Source organism: Choloepus didactylus, chromosome 6 (assembly GCF_015220235.1).
Source record: "Choloepus didactylus isolate mChoDid1 chromosome 6, mChoDid1.pri, whole genome shotgun sequence".
NCBI lineage: Eukaryota > Metazoa > Chordata > Mammalia > Pilosa > Megalonychidae > Choloepus > Choloepus didactylus.
In genome coordinates this window covers 21,948,472-21,966,198 of record NC_051312.1, presented here as the reverse complement: position 1 = coordinate 21,966,198, position 17,727 = coordinate 21,948,472, and the positions used below count along the sequence as shown (strand labels likewise).

The 17,727-nt window shown below is 35.8% G+C and overlaps 1 pseudogene; it reads right to left on the bottom strand.

Moving 5' to 3' along the window:
* Positions 1 to 5,994: 5,994 nt before the first annotated feature.
* Positions 5,995 to 7,009, bottom strand: LOC119537834 (annotated as a pseudogene).
* Between the last annotated feature and the right edge of the window lie 10,718 nt (positions 7,010 to 17,727).

The window sequence follows — 17,727 nt, the reverse complement described above, 5'->3', positions numbered from 1 at the left end:
CAAGAGGACATCTTTACTGATGAAAGGTCAATGCCATCCAGAGAACCTCTGTCAGCTTGGAAGGCATGTGGCCACCTGCCGAGGTCCTGCCTCAGCAAATGTGACAGGGTCCTAAAGTGGGGGTCGGCGTCGGCGCAGCAAGGAAGGAGACAGACACGCAAAGTGTCTGGGACGAAGCTCAGGGCTCCGACAATTTTAATGAAAAAGTGATTTTCTTTTATAGCTCAAAGTTACATAAGCTCTGCACCTGGATCACGTGGGTGAGAGCTGGCAAGCACAGCATATAAATCACAAAACCATTGTTACTCAATTCCAGGGGACATTGGGGTCCGAACAGGGTGGGGGGACCGAGCAGTGTGTGTTTTCATCCCTATGTTAAGACAACTCTATTCCGGTGCAGACCTTCCAAGTTCCTCATAATATTCTTCCTTGTTCTCAGTAATGATCTCTGTTTTGGCTATTTTAATTATTAAAAATGATCTCTGTTTTGGCTATTTTAATTATTTAGAAGGGCTTGTTTTTGTACCTAAAGTAAATTAGTGCCCGAGGCCAGCCATTAGGCACTAGTGGAGCGTGTTGACCCTGATTCAGTTCTAACCTCAGCAAACAACGGGGCCTGTCAAGGCACTGGGTGATGAATTACGTGGTTTACATTGCTTCTGCTTTGGCCTTCTAATCGCTTTCTCAGTGAAATATTTTTGGATGTCAAAGGGGGAACTTGTGTAAAGGAGGATGTCTGGAAAGGGGCAAGGGGGCTTCAGGCGGCTAAACGGGGTGGCTGCTTTCTCATAGGTGGAGGAGGGGATTCATCAAAAGGAAAAATCATCAGAAGGTGCCCAACACTTTGTCATATCTTTGACTATTATCCAGAGTATATCCCAAATTATTACATTAGTAAAGAAAAAGGCCAAGAACAAGCACAATGATTAAAAGACTTAGAGGGATTATTGTTCCTGCAGGGGAACTGCAGGAATAGCAGCTTTCACGGGGGATGGTCGGGTCAGCTCGTCCGCTGCTGTGCGGCATGTTGAGGTAGTGGATACTGGCCGGGGTGGTCCCGAGGCTGTGCCATCAGGTCCTGGGTCCGACGGCTCGGCTCCCGACATCTGGTCCCAAGGCTGTGCCATTGGGTCCTGGGTTAGACGGCTCGGCTCCCGACAGCCACCACCTGCTGGTCCTTTTCTCCTAGATTGCATTTCAAAGCATCTTTCTCTAAAATGTCTTTGGATTTCTGTCTCTCTTAGCTTCTCTCAGCTCTCTTCTTGGTTCTCCTAGGGCATTTCTCTCTCAGCATCTGGGAATCCTCTCTTAGATCCTCCAGGGGAAATGCTGGGCTTCATCTATTACCTTAGCATCTCCAAACATCCTTCTGTCTGCATCTCCTAGCATCTCCAAGCATCTGTGTCTGTGTCAGCTCTTAGTTTCTCCCAGGGGCAAACTCTGGATTACATATCTTAGCTTTTCTCCAAGATGTGTCTCTCAGCTTCTCTGAGTTCCTTCTCTGCATGAGCTCTCTTAAAGGCATCAGTGACCTATTTAAGTCCCACTCTGAATGGGAAGGGCCACATCACCCTGGAAATATTCAATCAAATGTCCCAACTCCAGAAGTTTGGATTAAAAGTTCATGGCTCTTCTGGGGTCCATAACTGCTTCAAACTAGCTGTTCTCCCATGAATTCTGCCTTTTGGTTTGTTCAAGCTTTCAAGTTCTTCTGCATGTTCACTCAATTTCTTCTTTATATCTTTCACCTGTTTTGCAACATTTTCCTTCAACTCTTTGATTTGATTTATAAAATTTAATTGATCATCTTTAATTAGTTGTTTCAAATCCTTGTTCCTCTGACCAAGCCACATCTTCATGCTTCCTGGTATGACCCATGATTTGTTGCTGGTGTCTAGGCGTCTGGTCTCCTTGATTTTCTTTTTGTTTGTTTTTGTTTATTATAAACATGATTTTCTCTCTTTTACTTTGGGTTTTCTTGTTGGCTAGCTTTGTTCTCTACCTGTTCTTTGACATTCAGTTCAACTTATTCTAGACCTCTTATCTTAGAGTGCCTTTAATTCTCAGCAAACACTGCTTCTTCCATGGGCATGGTTGAAACAGATTCTCAGGTAGAGGGCCAGCTTGAACATTTTCTGATTTCCAGCTCTTGGGACTTGATTTCTCTGAATGAGAATTGCCACTCATGTTGGGTCCTGCCACCCCCCTTTCTTGGGGAAGACACACCCTTCAGGGAATTATTTCCTTCACCTGTCTAGTTGCTTTGTCTTTCAGCTATTCCTTAATTCCACCATTTCCTGGAGCAGTGCTGAAAACTGGAAAAGCATGCTGATTTTTTTTTGCTATGAAGTAAAAAGAAAATCCTTTTCAGAGCTGGTCCACAGCCTCCCAGTTCACCAGTTAGAGTCAGAGTTGTTATCTTGCTCTATGTGGCCCTATTCTTGGGGCATAACCCTTTTTGCAGTATTTTGCACTCAGCCAACTCCAAATGCCTCTTTTTTTGTTGTTTGTTTTATTTCCCCATTAGTTCCTCCTCTTCTCTACCAGGGAAAGACCTCCTGATTCCTTTCATGCTTTCTTCAGGTTTATCTGTGCTCAGAGCTTGTAATCAGCAGTACAAATTTGTTAAGTAAGTCCACAATCAGTGCTTGGTTGAGCTACCTTTCTCTGCTCCTAGTAGAGACTGCTACTGATACAACAGACACTTCCTTGAATGTTCACAAAAACTACCAAACCAATTTTATAAAACATCTTTCACATTCTTTGCAATTTGGATCTGTGCTCCTTCAAAATTTAGACTGCCTTTCAAGAAGACTGGCCTGAGGTAAATGTGAAGGGCAGGGTCCTCTCCTTCTTTTCTCTTCCTGTAATTTGCTCTAGGCTTGTGTTTGCCCATGGCTTTAGGAATTATCCCATTTATGGAAATTTTAAATTCCCTTCTATTATCTATGAAAGAGACTTTTCCCCTTCCCAGGTGCCTTATTGTATCACTTAAAGCAGATAGTCCTTTACCCCAGGATATTTGACTTAATTGTTTCTTAAACTCCTTTAGCTATCCATGAGCTTCTTCTAACTGCAGGGCAAGTTCTGTGAGAACAAACCCAAGATGAATCTCCTAGCTTGGTGTTTCAGGTTCCACACCCATTGATGGACACCATCATCAGGGACCTCACTGTGAAGATAAGGGTTACTCTTCTCCAGCAGGAGCAGGGACAAGAACCCACCCTGGGAGTATAGGCTGGCTCCAAACTATGCCATGGAATGGGTGGAAGAGTGACCAGAAGTGTGCTACAAGTTTCTCCTTTTTCCTTTAAAGTTGTGTTTTCTTGATTCAGTTCTTGTCCAATTTCAACAACACTGCAACTGTTTTTCAGAGTTTTGAGGAAGATGGCTCTGCAATTTTTGCTATTTGTTCACAGATTCTGTGGGAAACAGCACCCTGGGACATCTTTTGCTGCCATCTTATGTTGGCCAGAACTGTTCCACACAGATTTTTGGAGGAATAGAAAAACATATGGCTTGTCTAGAATCTCCTAATTAAAATTGAATAAAGCATCTTTTTTCAGAAATGGACAATCTTAATTACAATATATATGAAAAAGCAAATAAGTAAGGTAGTCAAAACTACTTAGAAAATAAAGAATAAAGTTAGAGGAGTCACACAATCTGATTTTAGGATTTATGGAAAATCTAAAATAATCAAGAGAGTATGGCATTGTTGCAAAGAGATAAACTTGATCAATGAAACTGACAGAGCATTCAGAAATAGATTCACACATATGTGGTGAAGATTAGTGCCACCATCTATGGCTTGAAGGATACAGGAACAGTTATTCCATCACATCCCTATTCAAGAGTCATGTTTAGCCTCTGCAGAAAAGAGATGGTTCTTGGAGGATGACAGTGGATTTCCATAAGCTAAGCCAGGTAGTTCCTATATTTTCAGCTGAACTTTCAAGTATAGTACCATTTCTTGAACAAATCAACACATCCTCAGCTATTCACTATGCAGATAACAATTTGGCAAAAATTTTTTGTCAACATTTGTTAATTTGGTTTTACTTGCCTGTATAATACCTGTCTGGGGTTCTAATTCTGTATTTTCAAAATTAAATGGAACTTCAGAATAATTATAGTTGTAGCTGATCTCATCCACTATGCTTTTCCAATAATCTCCTTTTTTAACCCTCTTCCTCCATTTCCTTCTCATTATCTCCTTCTCCTTTGCCAACATTTATTGTTCTTCTTCTAGTCCACATTTACTTCTACTTCTATTTCTTTTCTTTCCTCTCCTTTTCCTTTCCCTCTTCCTCCTTCTCTTTGACCTTTTTGTACTTTTACTTCTATTTTTATGTCTTCATTTTATTGATAAACCAGAATACCCTGTGACTCTACATGTATCAACAAACTGAATGATTTGTCAAATTGAGTGGAAACCAATTCTCCCCTACTTCTTATAAACATTCCTTTCTCTCTTATTTCTACAACTGACTTAGTAAATACCTTCACTGCTTCATCAGGTATGGTCAAGAAGCCAGATTATCAGTGGGCAAAGTGAAAAAATCACTTCATTCCTGCATTGTATATACAAAATTGTTTACAAGCAGAGACTCTGTCATCAGGGAACTTAGTTTCGATTGCTGGTATCACTCATATGAGTGATATGGTCTTGAGTATATAACTTAAAGTTCATATGCTTTTGTTTTCTCAATTGTGACTTCAATGACAGTAAGAATATACTCACTTCTTGGAGTTGTTATGAGGATATAAACAGCTAGTGTATGTAAAACATTTATATATTGTCTAGTAACTAATAAGCTGCATAGAAGTGCCAACCATTGACTCAGCACTCATTAAAATATATATCTTTTCTGAGTAAACTATGTGTTGCAGGAAATATGATATGTCCTGAGGATATAATTATGTGGGCAGACAAATTCCTGCCTTTATGCAAATTAGAGTGTCAGTGTAGTGGTAGATCTAGATAGAAATCAAGCATCCATATTAAAAAAATATTAAATGATTTCCATGTTAATTTTTTTTAAAAAAAGGTCCAATATGAGCAATGGAAGTCAAATAAATCCTTCTTGATGGAAAGATAATTGAACAGGGATGAGAAGAATGAAAAGTTATTAATTTGAGAGTTTAATATACCATTTTGCATATTGACTTGATGAATAGAAAATCATGGAGGACTGTTTATTCTCATCATATAGCTTCTTCTTCACTAGGAGATAGAAGAAGATAGTGCAATTTTAGTGCAGATTAACTTGGCAAAAGGGCCATGGATGTACCCACTTATATCTATCAATATTTGAGTAATAATTCAGGTCAGAAATAAGACAAATTGATGCCAAGTACATTTTGTTTTCCTGTGCCTTAAATATGCACTCAATAAGTATTACCATCTCATTTCAATAAAATTTGGGGAGTTTCAGAATGGATCTAATAAATCTCTTGTGATTGGACAGTGGGAAGGAAATAATGGGATAAATATACATTGTGTTTAGCCAAAGCATGGAGAAGGCATGTCCGGAAGGCTAGATGGATCTGAGAGCTTAAGGGCACATGGAGAAGTGAGTTGACATTGGGAAGTCCTTCATTTGTGATTTCTGAAGAGGAGTTCACTCATAATGAGTGCTGAGGATTTACTATAAACCATGTGACATTATATCAAGCTGTCAACTTCTGAGGATATCTGGATAATTATAGTCAATGAAATTCAAATTACATAGAGACAAACAATATGATTTTAATTTAATCAAGGAATATTTAATATAGATCAATTTGAACATAATTATTGGCATATAGATGATGCAAATTATCTATATATTTAAAGTGTTGCACTGGAGGACAGATTAATGCTTTCTTTGGAAATATTCAAAGATATACAAACACAACTAACCAAAATGAAGACATTTTCTTCCTTAGTTTCTGACCATAGAGATATGGATTGATAGCTAACATTTTTTCAAGATTTATTCAATGCTTTTATTATATTTTATTTATGAACCACTTTCTCTCAAACAATTTTTTCATTGCATTTTTAACATCTTTGTTCCTCAAACTGTAGATGATGGGATTCAGCATTGGAATCACAATGCTGTAAAATATAGATGCTATCATATCACGTTCTGAAGAGTAGCTGGAACTTGGCCTCACATACATGAAGAGGATTGTCCCATGATAAATCGACACTCCAGTTAAGTGAGAGCCACATGTAGAAAAACTTTCTGCCTCCCATCAACAGAAGACATCCTTAGAATGTCCAATAGAATAAAACCATAGGAGAATAAGACAATTAGTATGTTGGTTATCTCAATAAAGCCCACAAAGTAGAAAAGAAGAAGCTGGTTGATGTGAGTGTCAGAACAAGAAAGAGCAAGGAGTGGAGGGATGTCACAAAATGCATGTCTAATTTCATTGGATGCACAGAAGGACAGGCTAAAAGTGGCCACTGTGTGTAACGTAGCATCCAAAATGCCACCAGCATAGGAAGCAAAGATGAGTGGCACATAGGCTTGGGGTGACATGTTAACTGAATACAGCAATGGGTGGTAGATTGCTGCATAGCAATCATAAGCCATTGCAACCAAGAGAAAGCTTTCTCTGATCCCAAAAGTAACAAGCAGAAACATTTGTGTTGCACATCCAAGAAGTGAATGGCTTTATTCTCTGCCAGTAAGTTGACTAATATTTTTAGGGTGACAACAGAAGAATAGTAGGCATCCAAGAATGACAACACACTCAGAAAATAATACATCAGATTGTGTATGTGGGAATCCCTAATGACCAATACAACCAATCCCAAATTTCCTACAAGGGTGAAGAGATAAATTGCTAGAAATAATAAAAATAGGAAAACTTGAAGCTCAATATCATTCATGAGGACCATCAATATAAAGATTGTGACTTCAGTCATATTCCTCACCTGAATCCTGTATGCACGCAAAGCAGATGGCAACTCTGACATTTCACTTTATAGGTATATATCTTCAAAGCAGTATCCTGTGAAAATCAAGTCCCACAAAATTATATCCACAGTTTTGTTTCTTGGAAAGGAATAATAATATTCAAGGCATTGATACCATCAGCCATGACAAAGAAGTTGTATCCCAGAGGATGATTTTCTCTGTGTAATTTATAGGAAGAAATTATATCATTCACTTGTTGGCTAAATTAGTCTTAAAAAGAAAAAAAAAAAAAAAACTTCCATATTAAGTATGTATTTCCAGTTCATTTCTTATCAATTCACAAATCATGTTCTCATATTACATTATTTTAAATTGTACAAACAAATGAATATTGGGATTTTTTAATCCAAAAATGTTACAGTGCAAAGCACACATCTGAATACTAACCCTGTGTCATGCACATTGTAATTATTAAATGTGAGCAAATATATTCACATCACAAGATAGTACTAAATATGAATATGAAACAGATGTGAAAATTATGTAATTTTAAAATGTTTCCAGATGACTACAAATTCACATGTTAGTCTCACATTTCAACTTGTCTTATAGGTAATGATTTTTTGTTCCTTCCTGGGAATGATGCTTCCATTGGTCCTTCAGGAATAGTGGTGAACAGGCCTGCAGAAAGTATCCTGGTGGTAGATGCCTCATATTTGCAAACAAAAGCAGTGAAATATCTTGTCTTTTATTTTTTTTTTTCAGTTTTCTTTCTTGAAATGCACATAAATAAATTGCCCATTTTGGCCACTGCAGTTTCTTTCACCATTATTGTTGTTCAAATTTTAACTTAGTGACTATATAAGGTATCTCCCTATTCATGTGCTCATTCTATGTTACTATTTCCTGGATGGATTCTTGGGAAATATTTTTGTCAAAAAGAAAGCACAACCATTTCATGGATATATTATAGTTGCTTACTTATTCTCTAAATAACTAGGCAATAAATATTACCCAATGATCATTCATAGGATGTTTTCAAAAGCTATTGCTGAAAAAATTAAATCATGAACTTTGAAACAAGAATTATCTGATTTCTGGTATTCTATATGCCATCAGACTGTCTCTCATTCAGTGGAGTGTAAAGATAAAAAGGGTATGCTCCCCACAAAATATTAAAATGCACCTATAAATAAACTGAAAACAATTAAATTGAGTATCCATAAATAGGAGCAAGATTTCAGCATGGTACTTTTTATTTTTCCTTCAGGTTTGCATAGACCAAGTTGTTTAAACCATAATTAACTCATTGGTCCCTGTATTTTCCAGGGTTTAAAGGAGTAAATCTTGTGCCATGCACTAGGCCTGGCTGCATTCAGTGTCCTACAAATGACTTATACCCATAACATGAAACACACAAAGGTTTTGTCATATTGAGATGCTCACATGTTGAGAAGAGAATGTAAAAACCATCTTAAAATTACAGGAATGAGAAGAAAACCACATCTTTATTTTCCAAAAATGGCTCTCACAGACCTAAGTAAAAGATTTTTCCAATAGAATACATAGCTTCATAATTGTGGGGTTAGATAAAAAATATGTTCATTTGGCCAAGAGAATACTAGAGTAAAAATGTATAATTAAGCTAAACTCAGATTTCTGTATACATTCAGGCAACTTTTTTTTTTTCATGAAAGCAGACACAAAAAGAAATCTTATAATAATATCTTAGTTTGAGTGGTTATGTTAATGAAATAAAAAAAATCCTCATTCTCTTCCTCTCTACCCCAAAATTTCTCTCCCTATCTCTCTCTCTCACTCTTTTGGTAATCCATGGACTACATACAGAAGTATTTGCTGAGGAGTGTTAGGAACAAAAAAGGTATTAGGAAGACAGGTAGAAGCAGAGTGAAAGGAAATAAATTAAGCAAGCAAATAGTTTATTAAAGGGATCCATTACATAAAACAACTTGATTAATACACACCAGAAATATTGGCAACATTACAACTCTAACCTTCAGTTAACTAGAATGACTGAGATAAGACAATAATTTTGGAGGATTAAGAATCTCTATAACCTTGTGTTAAAATGTCCAATTTGTCACCTTGAGTGTGTGAACTGGAAATTCCAAACCAAAGAAAAACTAACAATGACCCAAATTTTAAGGCATGTTCTACTCAACTTGATGAGCATGGTGTCATTGAAGAGTGCTTTTTTCTGAGATGCCCTGAAATATTTGTATTCAATTATTTTCTTTTTATTTTATGTGAAGGATTCACAAAAGTGAAACACCTCATCCAAATTATTTTTATCTAAAGTAAATAAATAGGAAGTTATAAAATCAATTATTTTTTATCAAAGCATTAAGCAATGAATGCACCCTAAACCAGAAGCAAAGTATTTCTTCTTTAAGTTATATCATTTATGCATACATATGCTTGTTATATGAAAGTATCTAAATATTAAATATAATTTTTTTGAGAAATCCAGTGAATACCAATATTCTGTGCTATAAAGAACCAAATTGTTTCTTCTGTCACCACATTCTGTTTATGGACATGTCATTGGAATAATAATATGTTTTATTTAAATTCTCCTAATACTGTTGACAATATAATTTTCTGGCAATTCTTGGTCACTGATCTTCCAGGTAGAGCAAGACATTGGTTTACAAATAAAGGCATATTTCATGGCAAAATATATCCCACTACAGAAATTCTCTACATCACAATAAGGAACCAAAAATAGAGAAAGTGCATGGAGTTTAGCCATTTCATCTACTCGGCTTTGCAAACTGGTATTCCCATTAACTGTTACAAGACTACTAAACTGGTTGTGTTTATGTGTAGCTGATTTCACTTTAAAGGAACTAAAAGCTGGAAAAAATATAGATCATGAATTTAAAAAAAAAGAGATCAATCTGAAACATTCAAATAAAACCATTCTCTCAACTCACAGTCAGATATAAACTAACAGATATCCATAAGAGCATACATATTGTTAAGTGGTTACTAGGGCTAGGAATTTTTTGGGCATTATTTTATATAATCATACAGCAACCTGTAACCTAACTAATTTAGCATCATTTTACACATGAGAAAACTCATGCCAAGCTTGATAAATAATTTGACAAAAGCATTAGTTAATTAGCAGAGCCAGGATTCAAGCTCAGATTTCTCTGACTCCTCATGCTAATTTGCTCAACCCTATATGCAAATGTATTGTGACATGCAAAATTCTGGAGTCACTTCACCTAGAAATAATACAAGCTATGTCCTTATCTATTTTAATTATTTTTATAAATCCATGAAGCTTAAAAGACAATGAAATTTTAAAAATAATAACATAAAATTAATTTTAAATCAATGAGGTAACTCATAAATTAAATTTAAAATTCATCTAAAATCATCTGTCAGAAAATAAAACTATGTTACCAAAGTGGCTTACACCAAATGGATGGTTGAAAATTAATTTTTCTATCTTTAATAATTTGCCTAATATTTAAATACAGTCTCTTATTTCTACTGTCCTTTTCTATTACTTTGCATCAATAAAAGTAAAACAAATTTCTGATTTGCAGCTGTATTGACCTAAGTACTTAAAGAAACCTTCCTACTTTCCCAACTACATTCTCTAGAAGGCATGTGGCTCAATTTTAATTCAACTCTTAATACACTAAGACACCCTATCTCATATTTAAATATTAAAGCATATAGCCTGGTTTGAAATTCAGGGTTATAGTTTCTAACATATTGTGTAAATGATAAAAATGTTTCTCCTTACCTCTGGAACAGAACTGGTCACTCAATTATAACATGCTGTGCATATTATGCATTGGGATATTTCTGCCAGTGTATTAAGCTGTATTTGAAGTCCACAGGGGATGCCTAAGGAGAAAATGCAAAAAGTCTTTTTGGTAAATAAAAGCAACAGGATGAGATTTTTTCACCATAATATACAAGTGAATTTTTTTAGAACACACTACATGATAAAAATGAGTACATGAAGGCACTTTGATGTGTAATGAAAAATGATTCCTCAGAGGAAAAACCATATGGCATAGGATTGGAAAAGTAATCAACTGATTGTTTTTTAGTACACAGACTCTGAATCATATAAGCTATGTGTCATTAGGTTAATAACTTAAATCCCCTGGATTCAGTTTCCTCTTGTTGGGAATATAGCTTCTTTAATTCCTCAAAAATTGAAGATATATGTTTATAATAAAATCATATGAAAGCATTACAAATTACATAATTTACAATTTATTAATAAAAATTAATATGCTTATTTATATTTTAAAGTGCTACTCTTCTGAGAAACATGAGAGATATTTTAAGACCATTAACATTCTCACAGAGAAAATAAATTTATGGTTAAGAAGTATTAACAGGAAAGTTAATAGTAGGCAGTGGACAGATAAGTGTGATATTCTATGGGATACAACATTAGAATACTAGATATCTGGTAGAATAAAGGAACATGGGTTTTGAGTTTTATATGGTCTTTCTTTGTCTTGGGTATCTCATATTAATTAACAGACAAGTACCTGGACAGATACATAAGAAACTCTTAGGATAATTTTGCAAAATATATGCAAAAATATCTCTGGGTCCCATACCAAGAGATTCTAACTTGGTGGATAGGTAAAGCTGATCATAGAATCTGAATAAAATAAAATAAGGGAATAAGATATTGGTAGGAGGTCCTTTTGGAACAAATTATCTATTAAGATTCAATGCAACTCAATTAAAATTTAAGTGAAGCATTTTTTTTTTGCAGAAATTAACAAGCTGATTTTACAATTAATATGAAAAAGCAAAGGACTAAAACAGTAAAAACAACTTAGAAAAACATGAATAAAGTTAAATGATTCACATAATCTAATTTTAGGACTCATCAAGAAATTAAAATAATCAATACAGTTAATATTATTGAAAAGATAGATCCCTTGATCAAGGGAACTGACAAGAGAGTTAAGAAATAGGTTCAGCCATATATGTGAAGATTACTGTGCCACTAAGGGCTTTCAGAATGCAGGGATGTTGATTCTATCACAGTTCTATTCAACTCTTCTATTTACCCTGTGCAGAAAACAGATGGATTTTGGAGGATGACAGTAGACTCTAATAAAATTAACCAGCTGGTTATGCTAATTGCACTGATGTTTTAGACATGGTATCATTGTTTGGACAAATTAACACATCCTCATGTACTTGGTATGCAACTGTTGATTTGGCAATTTTTTTTCCCAATACTTATTAATTGGCTTTCAGCTGGCAAGGTTATCAAAACCCTTCACTGTCCTACCTCAGGTTTATAGCAAATCCACAGCTCTATGTCATAATCTAGAATGCAGGTGACTTGATTGAATTACTGTTCAAAAAAAATCACACTATTCCATTAGTGATGACATGCTGATTGGACACAGAGAGCAAAAATGGTAATCATTCATAATACCTTTGCATGTCAGAGGATGGGTAACAAGCTCAACATTCAGGGGCCTTCCACATCAGGGAAATTTCTAGCCATCAAATGGAGATGGCAATGTGAAGATATCCCATTTCAGGGAAAGGAAATTCTGTTGCATCTGGACTGTCTGACAGCCAAGAAAGAGAGAGAATGTCTAATTGGACTTTAAGTAATTTGGAAGCAACCTATTCCTCAACTGAGTGTGCTGCTTGAGCCCATTTATCAAGTAACCCCAAAAACCTACTAAGTTTTGTGTGGGGACTGGAACAGAAGAGCCATGGAAACAAGTCTAGATTGTCACGGAAACTACTTTGCTACTTATCCCATAATGATCCTGCATATCTAAGGGTACTTAAAGTGTCAGTGGAAATTGGAGACTCTGTCTGGAAACTTTGTCAGGCCTCCATACAAGATACATGGTGCAGATGTGGGATTTGGAGCAAAGTTTAACATCCTTTGCAGATAGCTACTCTTCTTTAAAGAAACCACTGTTGGCTTACTACTGGGCCTTAGTAGAGACTAAATGCTTAACCATGGGCCAGACAATTACCATAAGACCTGAGCTACCATCATGAAATGGACATTGAATGACTGAGTCAGAAAATTGGGCATGCCCTGCTGCACAAAATCAAATAATCATCAAATCAAGATCAAATCATCAAATGGAAGTGGCATATAGGAGTTTTGTCTCTACCAGGCTATTAAGGCACAAGTGTTACTGAAAAAGTACATCAAATTCCCATGGCCTCCACTACTTCCACCTTACAATCTCTATCCCTTCCCACACTATGGTTTCTTAGGGAGTTCCTTGCAGGAAAGGGAAACTTGAACATTTTTTACAAAGGGTTTTACACATATACAGAAATCACCCAAAAGTGAACAATTATAGCATTACAGCCCCTCTCTGGGATACTCCTGAATGACAGTGGTGGAGTGAAATCCTCCCAATCAGCAGAACCTGAAGCAATGCACCCTGTTCATTTTGCTTGTAAGGAAAAATGGCCAGAGGTGCATTTGTATACATATTCATGGACTGTGGCCAGTGTTTTGACTTTGCGTTTAGGGTTCAGAAGGAACATAATTGGAAAATTGGAGACTAACTGATATAAGAGAGAGTTCTATGAATAGGATTTTCTGAATGGGCAAAAAACATGAAGATATCTATGTCCCATGTTAATGTTCACTACAAAATGTCTTTAGCAGAGGAAGATTTTTATAAACAAGTTGATAGAATGAACTGTCCTGTGAATACTGGTCAGCATTTTCCCAGCCACCCCTGTCATTGTCTGATGGACTCATGAACAAAATAGCTGTGGTGTATGGATGGAGGATATACATGGGCTCAGCAATATGAATGCCCACTTTCCAAGACCAGGCTATGGTCTCTGCTGAGTGCCAGTATTTCAGCAATGGAGACTAACACTCATCCCTACTCACTATTAGTGGTCACCATTCCACAAGTTGAATATTTGGACATTTTCATGGCCATAAGATTGTAACTTTGTAACCAAATGTAACCAAATAAACCCCCTTTATGAAAGCCAATCCATTTCTGGTATTTTGCATAATGACAGTATTATCAAACCAGAACACAATGCTTCTGCTTAAGTAAATCACTTCACTTCACAGCAAATGAAGTATGTGTATTAGATCTATGGTCATGGGATTCACTGACATTAGCATGTTCTCCATCATCTTGAATCAGCTAGATTAATAGATCCGTAGAATTGCCTACTGAAGACTCAATCACAATTCCAGCAGGGGAGCAATAACTTGCAGAGCTGAGTAAATGTTTTTCAGGGGAGGTTTGTTCTCTAAATTAGGGTTCACTCTGTAGTTCTCTTTCTCCCATAGGTAGGATTCATGGGTCAAGCAATTGCAGGGTAGAAATGGGAGTGACATAAAACACTATTACCCATGTGACCCACTTACAACATTTTTGCTTCTTGTTACTGTGAACTTATGCTCTATGAAATATGTCTATGAGTAGACATTTAAAATAACATACATTTCCCATGAGGAGACATTGTTTAGTTTGCATCATTGGTATGTATTTGCTAAACATTCTAACACTGCAAATAAGAAGTTTCAGGATTGGGCACATTAAGAAGTTTCAACTTTACTACAATAATGCTGGTATACTTCTACTAAAGGCCTCTTAGTGATGTCAATCAAGTGATGGTAGAACTTTATAAGTGCATGGCTCAATATCCATAATTTCCTTGTGATATAAACTGTGCATCAAGCCCCCATAAGTTTTGAAGATTCCATTGTCTGGATTTTCCAATATTTTTAGCTTTTCAGCAATAAGAGAACCAAACATTAGGGGAACTAAAGGGTTGCAATCTCCATGGTATTGGATGATAGACATATCTTTGTTAGCAAAACTAGTAGGAACCTGTGGAAATGAATCCCAAAGTGGAATCCAGAAACTGAGTGCAATGACACCTGCCAGTTTCTGCTGTGTGGTAAGAGCAGTATATAAGGATTAAGGTCATCCATGGCAGAATCCTCCCCAAATAATCCTGTTAGAAGGAATCCCATTCCTCACCTCTTGGTCTCTCAAAATTTTTATGTTTTCTGCTTCCTGCTTAATTCCAGGTTCATCTTCCTGTGAATTGGATGAAAGCCCAGTCATATCACGCCAAGAATGCAAGCTCATATTCATATTTAACGTAACAGGTATAATCAGTGCATGTGGGCAGGTGTATTTTACTTCTGATACCTGCAAAGGCTTCTGGTCATCCATTCCCTGTATCTCCTAATCTGTGTGAAAACATATCCAATGTGGTGGTCTTGCAGGTGGCAGGCATGAGGGTGGGCAGTGGGGCTGATATGTTATTGCCATAGTCAGAAGCCTACAAATACTTTTGGAGTGTTTGTTTTTCTTTATTTCAGAAAAGTCATCTCAAAAGATCATAATCAGGAAAGAAAGTTTTAAGATGCTGTGGCTTCAAGTAGATTTTTTTTGTATATAAGAACATGTTTACATTTGCTAGTTGTTTTTAGAGGAACTTTGAGTATATATTTACACTACACTCTGATATCAAACATGTCTTGTTCAATAGATATGTATAGGCTCTCTTTAAATAATTGATTAGAATCTGAGGTCCTGAAGTTTATTGTACTGTGTTAATAACTTACACCTAAGAAGTAAATCTTTGATTATTTTGTCCTGATGGGCCTGATCTGGTGGACTCATAGGAAAAACATCTCTGTTGGGAAAAGAGTGAATTTCATTGAAAGAAAAGTAAATTTCCATTCTTAAGGTGTCTTCAAATAAACACATCCTATAACAAAAATAAACAAAGCAGAATCAATAAAGCAGAAGTAGTTGTGAGTTGAGGTGAAATGAGACAATTTCTTGAGGATTCCTTCACTCAGTATAAATTTAGGAATGATTAAAAAGGCAAGTTCTTTTCTCATTGACAGACGAAAAAAGCAGTAATAGGTACTGAGAAAGGATTTAACATCATTGGCACCACTAAAGGTAGACTAGTTTTTAGATCCTAGAACATCCATACATAGCAGCCAGTTTGAAGTTACTTTAAAAAAAAAAAAAAAATTGGAGTTCATGATACCTTTTCATTTTTAAAAGCCATTTCCAAAACTTCAGAACCAACCCAAACAGAAATTTTTTACAAATTAGGCATTAAGTCCCCATTCACTATCCAGAACCCAACTCCTGGTAATTTACATTCTAAATTGAGACTATGTGAGTTTGCTTATTCTAATTGCTCCAAATCAGTGAGATAATTCACTATTTGTCCTTTTCTGTGTCACTAATTTCACTCAACATGATGTCTTCAAGTTTAGACAATGCTGCCACATGTTTCAGGACTTCATTCTTTTTATGGTTGAATAGTATTCCATTATGTGTGTGTGTGTGTGTGTGTGTGTGTGTGTGTGTGTGTGTGTGTGCACCACATTATATTTATCCGTTCATTGGTTGATGGACACTTGAGTTGCATGCTTCCATCTTTCAGCATTTGTGCCTAATGCCGGTATCACCATCAGGTGCAAATATCTGTTTGACACCCTGCTTTGAAATCTTTTTGGTATACACCAAGTAGTGTGATTGCCAGGTCATGTGGTAGTTTAAACTTAGCTTTCTGAAGAGCAATCAAACTGTATTCCACAGCAGCTGTACCATTTTACATTCCCACAAGCAATGAATGAGTGATTCTATTACTCTGCATCCTCTCTAACATTTGTTATTTTCCATTTTTGTGTTAGTAGCCATTCTAATGGGTATGAAATTTTACCTCATTGTAGTTTTGACTTGCATTTCCCTGACAGCAAAGGATGTCCTGCTTGCTTTCATGAGCTTTTTAATCATTTCTGGAGAAATATTTACTCAAGTTTTGTACATTTTAATTGGTTTGTCTCTTTCTTTTAGACTTGTGGAATTTATTTATGTATTCTGGATAGTATGCCCTTAACAGATATGTGGTTTCCAAATACCTTCTCCCATTGAGTAGATTCCTTTTTCACTTTCATGATAATGACTTTTCAGGTGCAATTTTTTTTTTTTTTTATTTACATGAGATACCATACAACTGTTTTTTTTTTTTTTTTTCTTTTTTTGCCTGTGCTTTGGGTATAAAGTCAAAGAAACTATTGCTTAACACACAGTCTTGAAGAAGTTTACTAATGTTTTCTTCTGAAATTTGCAAGATCAAACTCTTACTATTTAGGTTTTTGATCCATCTTGAGTTGAGTATTGTATAAGATGTCATGTAGAGGTCCTCCTTTTCTATGCAAATTGAGATCCAGTTTTCCCAGCACACTTTGTTGAAGAGACTTCTTCCCCCAATTGATTGGTCTTTTCACCCTTTTCAAAAATCAGTTGGTCCTAAACATGAGGCTTGATTTCTGAGTTCTCAATTATATTCCATTGTTCAATATGTCTGTCCTGCCATACAATGCTTTTGAATACTGCGACTTTGTAATAAGTTTTCATAACAGGAAGTGTGATTCTTCCAATTCATTCATCTTTTGTAAGATGACTTTAAGTATTTGGGGCCCCTTACACTTCCACATAAATTTGATTGCCTTTTCCAGTTCTGCTTGTTGGGATTTTGATAGGGATTTCATTGAATCTGCAAATTGCTTTGGGTAAGATTTTCAACTTACTGTTATTTAGTCTTCCAATTCATGAACACAGAAAGTTCTTGTTAAGGTCTTTGATTTCTTCTAACAATGTTTTGTAGTTTTCTATGTACAAGTCTTTTACATTGGTTATGTTTCTTCCTAGATATTTAATTCTTTTAGCTACAATTGTGAATGGAATTTTTCTTGATTTCTTCTTCTGATTGTTCTTTGCTTGTGTATAAAAAT